General features: G+C 45.2%; 1 long non-coding RNA gene across 1 annotated transcript; it reads left to right on the forward strand.

Annotated features, from left to right (window-relative positions):
- The first annotated feature begins 4,211 nt into the window (after positions 1 to 4,211).
- Positions 4,212 to 5,287, forward strand: LOC135374342 (uncharacterized). Its single transcript, XR_010416853.1, has 2 exons — positions 4,212 to 4,412; positions 4,761 to 5,287. It is a non-coding gene; the product is annotated as an uncharacterized LOC135374342 (long non-coding RNA).
- Positions 5,288 to 13,432: the final 8,145 nt, after the last annotated feature.

Genomic DNA, 13,432 nt, shown 5'->3' on the forward strand with positions numbered 1-13,432 from the left:
TTTTATATATATTCTTCAGGGGACGGGAAATGATGAACAATGCGCCTATATTTAAGCCCGAATCTTCAGTCATTTTTGAGGGAGAGGGGGAGAAAGAAACTCGTCGAAATGTGACCCAGTCATTTCGCGCTACTTTGAGGGCTTCTCAATTGAGAACAATGCGGCTCTAAGAGCCACAATGTTTTTCACCTGCTCAGTACTACCATGGACAACACTCTTTCTTCTTCCTACCCATTTGTATCTGAAACTTTTTAGTAAAAAAATGGCAAAGTCTAAAGAAAACGCGAAAAACGTCGTTTTTCGGAGCCTTCCTGTACTGACGCAGTTTATCGAAGAATAATGAAACCTATACCATTCGTCTCGTAATTGAATGCCCTATCTGTTGATATATTTTCATTGTGCTAGAGTTAATCTGCTAGAAGCAGATTGTAAGAATTGAAGATTGGGGGGCTTAAATATAGGCGCATTTTTCATCATTTCCCGTCCCCTGAAGAATATATTTTTTTAAAAAAAATTGGAGATGGTGACGTTCCTTGCTTGGTCGAAATTCGCTGGAATTAGCCCTGTTTTCCCATCTCGGGATCTATGCCGAGGAATAGAGAAACTTTGTTTTAGCTTCATTTATAGTAGGAAGACTCAGTGGGTGGAGCGAGGAAGGTAAAAGCTTCCTGTGGATGATGGTGGCCTGCAAATTCCGTACTTTCGACATTTCGCACAGGCATAGGCGGTACATGGAACTTACAGGATGCTAGCTCAGGAAGATGCGGGAAATTGTTATCGAGATTTTGGCTGGGCACTAACATAAAACTATTTAGGCAAGAGAGCATTGATCATAGAGTGCCCATGTCTGAAAACCAGCCAAGACTATACAAAGTAGCGAAACAAGCTCTTGTACAGCTTAAAAAGTTGAACAATAATAAGGACTATATGGCGATTACAAGGCCGTGGAAATTTACAAATACTTGAGGAAAGAATTAGTCGAAGACTTTTTTTCTCACATAACAGTAAAGTTGGTTCTTTTCTCCTCTCACTTGAATCCCCGAGGCTGGCCAGTTGTCGGTGATGATGACGGTTGAGTTGCAGGTACTCGACAGCAGACGATATTCAATAGTTGGTAACAGGTTTATTTACAGCAATAGATTTTAAGTGGACAAAATTTACATGATATGGCAAAGTCACTCTGGGCCTCCGAACAGGTCCGTTTGCTACGGAGTCCGCAGGCCAAGTCCCTCTATCTTCTCAAACTCCCCCGCTCCCTGCGTTGTGTTTCTTCCGCCCGATGCCCCCCTTTCACGCGTCTCATGTTACGCCTCGGCAAAATAGAGCAAAACAAAACACCCCTCGCACAACAGTTAGCCCGGCTGACCAAACGTCTTCGACCCCACAATTTATGACCTCCTGTCGTCCGCTATACGGACACGTGCGAAGCACTCCTCACAGAAACCCTTTTGGCGCCAGAATCTGCATGGTGACTGTTTCCAGACCACATGTGTGGGAGGAACGACGGCAAATCCTCAAAGTGGCCAGTCGTTTTCTACGAAAGCGCAGGAAGAAGTAAAACCGCAAAATAACGATCCCTTCTGTCGCACAGCAAGTTTACACTTTACAATAACACGAGAGGGATGGAGAAGACTGAAGAGCGTTTGGTTGGATAGTAAAAGGAAGTCGTTGTTGTGGAGAATAGGGCATGGAGTGCTATCTGTGAAAGACAGATATTCTATTTATGGGGTAGTATACCAGTAGACGGAGCTGCGCATATTGTAGTCGCACAGAAACAGTAAAACATGCAATTTTTTAGTTTAGAGGACCTGCATACCTGTGGTTATGCTTCAAAAAATATTTTAGATTAAGTAGTCTGACTTTTGTACAGGCTGTGGGGATCCCCATCAGCAGTTAGTTAAGCCCCATGGCAGTTAGTTAAGAAGCAGCAAATATTCTATCTATTGTCTATCAAGTTTGGCCTAATAGGTGTAGGGTTGTTCAGGGAGGTGATTGTTAGAGCGAGGTGAAATTTAGAAATATCGTCAGCTATTATGTGCGCATATATGACTTGGGAGGGAAAGGTTACGTCTGGGTCCGCTAAGTTTCTTCAAACAGTGGCAGTGCAAAGGCTTTAGGGTGGTGGACGGGATCATCAAGTTCCACTTCAGTCAGCAACTATCAATGAAATTATGTTTCTCCAGAATTTTAAAGCTCTCCGGGGGAGGGAATTGGTAACATATGCGGGGTGGTTTAAATGTGAAGCACAGCAGCGTTGTCACTCCTCGAGGGTATACGATGGGATGCTGCACTTCAGTGAGACAGCAATGTGGCAATGTTTCAGAATCTGTCTCAGTTGTTGACTCAGGGACAACAACAACAATAAATGATGACGATGATATGACGATGACTCAAGGACAGAAACAGACAATATATGAATAACAAGCGGGTTAAATGGTTAGGGAACGTTTAAGAAGATGAGTACACAATCTTCTGTGGCTCATCTCATAGAGTCAACAATACAAAAAACGAAAAGGCACAGCTGATCATCACAACAGCGGAAAGACGAACATGACAGGGATTCCCTGCACCTCCAAAGGACGCAGAAATCCTGAGGAAGTCGAACTTCTTCCGATGCCCCGCAGGTCAACGGTAAGACAAGTTTGGTTACTTCGTGTTAGCGAAGGAAGTAATGCAGGTCTATCGTGTGAAGTGTATTAGGTACAACATTTACGAGTCACTCTCTACGTTAGAGGCGTTTCGTAGTGCAGTGCGTTGCCGTACGTAACTTGTGCGTTTCGGATATGCCGCTAATTAAATTATATGTGTGGTTATGCTATAGTTGTCCCTCATGCATGTCGCAGTCCTTCATTCACTGTGATCTACGTATGTTTGTGACAAGTGTGCTTTGGTGTCCAAATACGAGATCAACATGGAATGCTGATTTTCGTTCAGAGTTACGCATCATCAGTACATTGTTTTCATTTTAGTTTTTAGTGCTCCCACAGCCATCGGCAACAACGACACACCTGGCCCAACTGTTTGGCCCACACCTTTACATACTGGGTGCGCGAACAGCGATTGACTTTTGAACTGCTCTTCGGTGTCGAAGCACCTAAAGCTCCAGTGAAGCCTGTTACAAGACGTGAAAATATATGTACTGTAACTTTTACTGAACAGTTCGCGAGGACAAATAAACTTGCTTTATCAACCGCCATCGCCTTTTGTTTCCCTGCTTTGGAATGACACGTACATTACTTTACAGCAAGTGCGGAACAAAAACAGATGAAGCTGAGACTGGGAGGAGGGGGAACGAGAGAGAGAAAGAGAGACGAGAAACCCGAGGAGAGAAGGGAAAGGAGGTTGAGAAATTAGGTTGGTCTGCGCATGCGCACTTGACCCTAGATTTTTCCCACGCTGCTGATCTTGACCGCGGTGAGTGGCTCCTGGAGATCACGTTGGTTTGCGCATCCGCCATTTTCCATGTACCATTGCGTATATGGGAGCTTCCGGCGGATGACAGCGTATACCTATTCCAGAAAGGAGGACGAAGGGAGGGACGCATAAACAGATAAACAAATACAAGCAAAAAAACTAGGGAGGAGAAAGTTACGCCAATTGGTGAATCTGAGCGATCACGCAGTGGTTTCGACAGTTTAGACCAATGCAAGCAATCCACCAACTCGAAACATTCGGCGGGGGCAGAAGTTTCAAACGGGGGCACACACGGGGACAGGGGCACGCACTCGCTCGGACTCCTGCTGCTCGGGTGTGATCGTCGTCTGATCGACGTAGGTACCTTTCTCGTGCACATTGCAATGCACCTTTTCAGAAAAGGAGCAAGGAGCATGCGCGAGATGGTGGTGCGCCCTGTCGGAACTCAGACGAACTGGTGGTTGGCAAGAGTTCTATTTCTTTATATTGTTCTTCCCGCTGAGGTGGAAATGTTTTCGATGTGTTAAATTTCTGCGGCATAGTACCACTCTGCACAGAATGACAATCACATGCTCATTTCGAGGCTGTAGCGAAAGGTACAGGAAAGGCAGCAAGTTGGGCTTCTTTCGGTACCCGTGTAAACGACAGAACAAGGAGCAGCGTAATGCCTGGATTGGAGCATCAAACAGGAAAAAGGCGGACGGGACACAATGGCTGCCTTCAAAGAACGACAGTTTGCGGACGGCATTTCACGTCAGGCATGTTAGCTGTTACGTTCTTATGTACCTTCGTTTTGAAGGATGAAGTGAACGAGCGCGATCAGCGCAACGGGGTTCCTCGTGAGTAATAATAAGAACGTCCCCGCACAGGCAAGCCATCCAAGTCACCACTTCATCCCGACTACATTCCAAGACGAGATGCGCACACGTCAGCCTCGAAGGCGGCGGTGGATCGCTTCATGCGGACGGCTGTCAGAATATGCAAGTCGCTCAATGAGGGTAAGCCCCGTAACTAATAGGCTTCCGAGCACCTAAACCTCTATCTCCTAAATCTCCCGTACCGCATACCGCAGAGCATGCCTCCGTCAGTAGTGCTACTGTTTCCAGCACAGGACCCCCAATGACAGTACCTGACCCAACAATAGATTCAGCAGAACCGGATAGCATGACTACAGTGACGCAAAGTACTTTTTCGGATACAGATGCTGCTGCCATACTTCTTTCGCTCTCTGAGAAACGTACTGGTTCACCCAAAGGGGACCTGCAACGTACGCAGTGGACAAGTTATTGTTTCTTTGGGTGTCAACGCATTATTTGCATCATAGACATGTATGCTGCTTCTTTCAGGGCAAGGAGCATCATCTGTTCCTGAACATGATAATGCAGTAACAGCTACTGGTCTGCACCATGAAGCACATGTTAGCTAACGAGACCAAGACGCACAACTGGCACAACCACACACGAGCAAAACGAAACCATGTGCTTGCCAACCAGCGCTTCGCGCGTTTGCCGTTCGGCGGCGCCACCGATTCCTGAAAACGTGCAATGCACGTTATGCACGTTTTCCACGTGGAATGCTAGGACGTGTGTTCAGTTATACAGACTCTTGCATTTTCCTCCAGTTTCGTCGATATCTATTAGGGTAACGGACACTATATTGTTATAGGAAAATTTAGTGACGTTAACAACACACAACACTGCTGGCCAACCGTGTTTGTGGATACTGCATTATCTACAGCGAAGACTGCAATGGACTATCCGTGAATAACTATACTTCTGCGAGGAATGCCTTAGCCACCGACGGACAGGCTCCTGTATGTGTGATGTGATAGAAAAAGAAAAAGAAGGGGGGATTTAAACAGGTACAAAAGGTGCACATTTCTTTGTGTTATATTATTGGAACTTAGTCAGTGAAAACTCCTTGCAATTACTAACGCTCAAAAACAAAAGGCGCTTGCATACGGATGAAATATTCACTGCACTCTTTCGCATTTTAGCTCCGCCCCGCGCTCTAACTTTGCGTCATTTTGACGTAGCGCTTTCCCCACCAATTACGATTGAGTGTTCCACGTATGATTTTATTTCAGATGCGGAATTGGACTAGATGAACGTGAATCCTCTTCTATTCAAAATCTAAACAGGTTACAGCCTCAAACTGAGAAAGAAATGCGTTTAATTTAGGTATCATACGCACACTACGTTTTCTGGGCAGTAGCACGCAGCACACCACCTGCGCGAATGAATATCCGGGACTACAGTTTCGGAATCTTAGGTAGGTGCGCGATGGAACATCTTCGTCATCTTCGAATGGTTCCGACAACTGGGCTGCCGTACTTTGGTTTGATCCACGCGGCATTTGCGTCACCAGCTCGCGTGGTACAGTGAATAGCGTGCTGGCCATGTCACGTCGTGACTGGGAGGAACCCGGGTTCGAATCGCGTCATGTGATGGCAGCCCAGCTGTTGACGTTTGCGCCAGTCGGAGATGTTGAAGTTGTCATGACGTTGAATTTCGGAACCACGGAGCGCAAAACGTCGTTTCACACAAACAAACTGAGCGCTCCGACTCACAGCTGATAATGAAGTATGTTTATTGACTGGTAATTTGAAACGTCATGTGTGCAGCTCGTCCGCCCGATTGGACGGCAAAACGCTACGTAGCCATGTGACGTATGCGTTGTGGAGAGAGCCTCGCTGGTTACTCATCTTTGAAAGAAGTTATACGGCTCAATGAGCTGGCACGAGCCGAACGAAATGTATATTTGGGTATTATGAGCTGCGTTCTTTCATGAGGTATCATTCTTTCAGAAATGTTTGGTGGCCTGTTTACGGCCCCTTTAAGTCACGACAAAGTCAGACTGGCAACTCCAGACCACTTAGCCGGATGAAGTAAATACAGTCGACCCCCGTTTATCCGGACGGTGCCGTTCCCGGCGAAATCGTCCGGATACCGGGGCATCCGGATAAATGAAACGACCGAATAGAAACGTCCTACAGAGCACGGTTTAATTTAAACACAGAAATCTCGTCAATGACAGTGTAGGCACTCGATTCCTGCAAACTTTTGCTAATTGCATAGAGTTGAGCCACGCTGTTGCGCTGCTCGAAGAATGTCAGTGCGGACGCAAAGTGTCAATGTCGGAGCCTTGTTTCTCACTGGCGTCATCTGCACCGTCTTGCTGCACATCATCGGAGGCAACAGCAGCAATCGCACCGTCATCAGTCATAGCTGCACACGCGTCATCATCCTTATCAACGTCGACGTAGTCAGAAACCGCAGCATCATCTACGGCAGTCGCAGTGAGCCTCTGCATCAGGGACCGCAGCTCAGCTAGGGGAATGTCTTCATCGGCCAACGGGCCGTAAGCAGCAGGCCCTCGGGTTGGAGTTTTCCCCTCTAGAACCGGACAGTTGCTCGAGATATTTCCAAATGGCTCGACTGGTCAACATGGCCCAACGCACACAAATAGAAAAGGGGGTCATCGTGCACGGTTGTCACCCCTACGGAGGAATGTAGGTCCCTGACGTGTGACGGGAATAACCCCAACACAGGGAAAAGGGTGACGAAGCGGGGTCAGCGTCTCCTCTTACTCACTGTAGTCCGGATAACTGAAGCTGGATTACAGCTTTTGCCTTTTACAGCGTGCCTTTTGTCCGGATACCGCGGGATCCGGATAAATGAAGTCCGGATAAACGGGGGTCGACTGTAAAAGGAAGGAGAAGTCGCAGTAGTGGGGGCCGCTAGACAGGCTCCCGCATGTGCTCTTGGAGGTTTTGACATCAAACTGCGTGTTTGTTGTGTGTCTATAGCCTGGGATCTGGAGCATGTTTCGCGCTGGAGTTTCAATGGGGCTTCATGACTGACTGTTCGCTGTTGGGGGAGGGAGGTCAGCAGTGTCCAGTGTATGTGCTGATCATGGTGTTTTTCGTCTTTTGTGTGTGTGTGTGTGTCATAAAGTTTTGTAGAATTATGTAGTGTGGTTCAATGGGCCGTCTGTATTTTGTTGTGCACTTTGGTCTGGTGTATGAGTTCTGCATTATCTGTTTTGTGGGCGATTTCATTCAGATTCAGGCAGGGCCCTAACCTTTGGATCTCCGATTTTTTCCGTCATTTTTTATGGGATAGCCCCACCTGTGGCATGAACACTGGCGTTGGTCCCAGGTTCCGAGACGACGTGGTAGGCGAGATATAAAATCAAGAGCGTCAGGGATGAAAACAACGGCTGTGCTCCGAAGCGATTTCTGCCCACTTTGAAGCGATCTACTCCAGCGTCTGTAACGACCACAGCCTCCAGTCTTCCGCTACCTATTCACCATGTCATAGGCTCTGGGGCTGATTAATAATTATTGTCCCCGACGAGCGAAACCTTTTGTAAAAAATCATAGAAAGCCATCCCTACCGAATTTTACGCACTTTTTGTACCCATATGTCTGCGTTCGTGATTTTAGCAAAACAATGAGCTACAAGTTAAACGAAAGCCTAATTTTCGCTCTGTTCAACGATGTGCAGCACAATTCTCTATCCTGTGTTTCGATAAAATTTGTGCCGCAGCTGTCAGAGGTACGAAAATTTTGTCAAAGTTCGCGAGGCGCGTGCGTAAAAAGGCCATGATGGATTTGTAAAAAAAAAAATTCTGGTTCACGACGAATGCCTTAGCTTTCTCTTGACATACAATTCATGGTTGCTAAAAGCTTGGTGACTGAGTTACAGCGCTCATAAACTGCCATACTTCGCCACGCCCGACGAACCGGCGTACTTCGCCGTCACTTGCTGTTTTCAAGCATGTGCATTCACCACAAGTTTATAAATGCTGGTGCATGAGCCACAATACACCTACCAGTTCATAACGAATATATATTCACTTCAGAAGCATTCCACTTTGCAAACAATAAAAAATAAAGAAAGGTGGGAAAGAAACGAACAAGTCGAATGGGGTCAATACGAGCTCGTATGCGGGCTCGTAGTGTCTATTTTTTTATTTTATTTTTTGTCTTGGGATGTACGCAGCACAACCTTTAAGGAAGAAATCTCAATAGTGCTTCATAAAGCGCAACCCTCAGGCATTTCTGGTTTTTACAGGTTGGGCAAATTGAATTCGTAAGATCTGATCAGCGCGCTCTACTTATGTCGCTGTACCACGAACGCGCTTTGCTGAAGACGTTTGCCACCACGCAATGTCATTTTCATCAGTGCGGATCCTTGTGCCACATACAGAATTGCCTGTCCCGAATATGAGTCCGAGTCTGTACTGGCCCCTTTTACACAATCAGCGATTCCGCGCAAGCGCCGACACTCCGTATTTGGTTGTTCTGGCTAGAGTCACCAAATAAGATACGCTTCAAGGGTAGCGACACTGAGTTTCAAGAGCGAGCATGGGCCATCTTCTTTCCGCAACACGCTACCCACGCGCACTGCGCACGTTAGCGCACGATGCCATCTATCGTGCGCGGGTGAATTGTTCCTTTCGTTTACAAGCAGCAGTTGACGGCCTTGAGCTCACCTTGACATCCTCGGGACGCTCTAGGTGGACAGTACATGAATTATCTATCTCTATCCTTCAGGAAGCATTATGTTAGCCGCCTTTCGTCCTCAAATGGGGATTGTACCGGTGTGGTGCCGAAACAAGAGAGCGCACCTGCTCTCCCTTGGACCTCACTGTCGATACTCTGAAGGTGATAATACATCAGACCTTGCACGACAATATTGAACTTCTGTTCATTCGACATCACTGACTGGTAGAATAAAATAATTGTGTTGCCGTGGTAGTGGAACATATCACGTGATTAGATTTTATGTACTTTCCATCTCAGATATGTGTAATTTCAACAAATCCGTAATGAATCATGCGATATAGACCGCTTGTATATGATAATTTGACCCGACTGCTTTCTTGATGAACGCAATGCCCATTGCAATGATTACAATTACATCTGGTCTAGTGTATTTCAATTCTTCGTTGGCAAACCTCAAAAACTCCACCATCAATCCCAGTGGCCCTTCCGACGTTGATGTGCAGATATTTTTAAAAGTATTGTAGATTCGGCATATAAATTCTTGCACCTTCAGTTCTGTAGTTTGTACCATATCTCCGAATACGACCATGTCTAGGACGTATTGAAATGCAGCGATAATGAAATCGTTTCGCGGGTCCTCCTTTTGGAAGCAGTTTTTTATGACATCTTCCCATGACTTACGGTATCGAGTACAAAATCTGTCCATCTTTTCAATGTAGAGCAATTGTCTCTTCTGTTTTCAAGTGCACATCTACACTTAATTAAAAGCATATCTATGTTTATTTTATTGATTAAAATTTTATTATCTGGTTTAGAATGCTATAATCTCCCCCTGTCGTGAGAATTATTGTTTTGATTTTGTTTCAAGTCTTCACTCGACTGATATTCTATGAGTTGTGAACTTACTGCTCGAAATAATTATTGTCTTGTATTTGTTTCAATTGTTCACTCGATTGACATAAGTAAGTACCTCTAAGATGGGAATGTCTCATAACTCTGAGTTGCATTTCACATTTGATATTTCTGTGTGATTCATTAGAAATTTCTGTTGCAAGATATTACAAAAATTGATGTAATTAAATTTGTTTCTCGTTTTTTGATTGACTATCGTTGCTACCAATTAATAATTTGAGCTTTCTCTACATGTTCAATAACAATATCGCATCTTTACAGACTTATTCGACTTATCAACCACTTTGACGAAAGATTTCCGTTTCAGTGAAAGGATGCGAAAAGATAGTGATCCCCGCGAGTGATATCGACATCTATTTGCGCTACACAATAAAATATATCGCCTTTGAACTGTCTTATCTGACCTCTAGAGCTGGACGAAAGAATATAGCACCCAACCCTTTGAGTGATAAAGCATGCGCGGTCACATAGATAGAGATATAAAGTCTACCGGCTTTTGAGGAAAAGAGTGAAAACAGTGCATATTTCCTACGTCTTGGATACCTCAATCAAGGTTCGTAGTGTTTGTTAGAATGAAAATTGTATATTGGTCGATTTTATGATGGTTCAATGATAGATTATTTTCCTCTGTTTGTTGTTTGCGTGTCGCCGCGTGTTCCTCTGTTCTTCAGCGTTAATTAAGTCCGTGCTATATTGTAATATTTCGCCTTTTGATAGACTGATTAGCTATTATTTCTCTATGTGTTGGATGGTGCGCAGGTTTGGCTCTCTATTAATTGTAGCTGTTGATTGTGTTGTTTCTCGTTATTTCCTTACGTCTATGCTGTATTTTTAACATGTCTATTTTCTGATGAGTTTGATTTTTTCTTCTGATTTTCTGAATGATAGATTACTCTCTTGTTTTGATTAGGAATATCTTCTTTGTAGTGGTATAGATTTTATTTCCTCTTGTGTTCGTGTCGTTCTTTGTTCTGTTTGTTGGCTAGGAGCGTGCTATGTGGTGAAGTTCATTTTTAACATGTCTACTTTCTGATGAGTTTGATTTTTTCTTCTGATTTTCTGAATGATAGATTACTCTGTTGTTTTGATTAGGAATATCTTCTTTGTAATGGTATAGATTTTATTTCCTCTTGTGTTCGTGTCGTTCTTTGTTCTGTTTGTTGGCCAGGAGCGTGCTATGTGGTGAAGTTCATTTTTAACATGTCTATTTTCTGATGAGTTTGATTTTTTCTTCTGATTTTCTGAATGATAGATTACTATGTTGTTTGATTAAGAATAACTTCTTTGTAATGGTATAGATTTTATTTCCTCTTGTGATCGTGTCCCATAGTCTTCCAGGGTCTCTGCTGTTCACAGTTAATTACATACAACTATCAAAACTTCCCGCTATTGCACTGATGGTTCTCACGTGTAGGAATATTAGACTTTTTATAACACAACTTATAATTTTGTTTGTAATCATATTGATTAAGAATAACTTCTATCATTAAATGTGGTGATCGTTTCTCGTTTTGATATGGTGTAGCTATTACTGGTTCTACATTAATGCTATGTGTTGATCGTGTTGATTCGAATTATTGCCTTATGTCTGCGCTATTCACTTCAATAGAAATTGATTAATTAAATTTGTGTCATGTTGGAATATTAAACTTAGCATATTGTGGTCGAAATTACTTACACCTATCAGATTCTCACATCTCAGACTTTTTATAATAGAACTATAGTTTAGAACTATAGAACTTTCTATAATAGAACAATAGTAATTTTGTTTGTAATCATATTGATTAAGAATATCTTATTTGATTAAATGTGGTGTCCGTTCTGATTCATTGAAAACTTGTGTGTATGATTACTGTTAATAAAAAATATTGTGTTTGATTTGTAATACCTATTTAATGCTATTTGTATCATACCTGTAATAAGTATATTCTTTGTTACCTGTATTGTATTGTGTTTCTTCTGCTTCAGATTTTTGGCTAAGTTTTTCCCATTCACGCAGAGTTATAACATAATTTCTGACACTAATCACTTTAATAAATATTGTTACGGTGGATAAAGAGGAGGCTATTGGGCCGGGCTTGGACACGTGCGCTGGTGCAAGAAGAATTGTGTCTGACGGGTTTGGCCAGAACGGACTTCGAACCCTCCCTGCGAGCTTGTAACAATTGGTGTCAGAAGTGGGATTAGAAGTCAGAAGCGCCCAGCGATTTAATTCCGCAATGCCTCCACGTCGACGTAGGCAGCCTCCTCCTGACGTTGCTCCAGCGGAGTGTTCGTCCGGTGACTCGGGATTCGTCACGCTGGATCAATTACGGACTCTACTTCAGGAGAACACGCGCAGCCTGATAGAGCGAATGCGGACGGAGTTTTCTGACACGGCACGTCAGCCTGAAGAGCCTGCCCGTGATGAGATTCATCTACCGCCGTCGTTTCCGTTGGGCAGTGCGAGTACACGCGTTGGAGAAACTCCTGGAACCCTGGGCCTGGGTCGTCTTACAACGAGGTCTGCTGTCACCGCAAAGCCGGATAGATTCAATGGTGATATCCCGTGGAGCAGCTATTTGGCGCAGTTCGAGGTAGTGGCAGGTGCTAATGAGTGGTCAGACGACCAGAAGGCATGTCACCTTGTCTCATCTCTGCGAGGATCTGCACTCTCGGTGCTCCAGGCTCTGCCCGACCCCGAGAGGCGGAGCTTCACGCACTTGACGGCGGCCCTCGAGCAACGTTTCGGAGATCGTCACCAGCGAGGCCTCTTCCATGCGCAACTGAGAAGCCGAGTCCAGCTCCATGCCCCCCAAACACCTGTCTCAATCTCACAGGCGCCTGCCACTTGCGCTGTTCGTATCGACAGCGAAGTCAGCCGCGACAAGATGCGTGGAGCGCAGGAAGCGGATCCAGACATTGGTCCTATCCTTGCCTGGAAGGAGAATGGATCACGTCCTTTGTGGGCGGAAGTCTCACGGGAATCGGAACAACTCAAGAGTTACTGGGCTATTTGGGGATCACTTGAGTTACATGACGATCTCCTGCATCGCGTATGGGAATCCGCAGACGGGCGAACTGCACGGAGGCAGCTCATACTGCCTGCGGTGTTCAGGCCGAATGTTCTACGCATGATGCACAGCAGTGATGCAGGAGGCCACTTCGGTGTTAACAAGACCCTTGCAAAGATTCGTGCACGGTACTATTGGCTGGAATACCGGAGGGACGTAGAAGAATGGTGCCGGTCTTGCGACCTCTGCGCATCTCGGAAAGGACCGCGCACCCGAACAAGATCAAAGCTCCAAGAATGTGTTTCCGGGGTGCCATTTGAGAGAGTGGCCCTGGACATTTTAGGACCCTTACCAACGACAACACGTGGCAACAGGTACGTCCTTGTTGTCATGGACTACTTCACTAAGTGGCCCGAGGCGTACGCACTCCCGAACCAAGAGGCGGTTACAGTGACGGAAGCATTAGTGACCGAATGGGTAGCCCATTTCGGGGCTCCCATGCAACTACACTCGGACCAGGGTCGTAACTTCGAGTCACAGGTCTTCCACGCTCACAGGGCTTCCAACTCGCACTACGCCGTTGCATCCACAGTCTGACGGT

This window comes from Ornithodoros turicata, unplaced genomic scaffold, assembly GCF_037126465.1.
Source record: "Ornithodoros turicata isolate Travis unplaced genomic scaffold, ASM3712646v1 Chromosome54, whole genome shotgun sequence".
Taxonomy (NCBI): Eukaryota; Metazoa; Arthropoda; class Arachnida; order Ixodida; family Argasidae; genus Ornithodoros; species Ornithodoros turicata.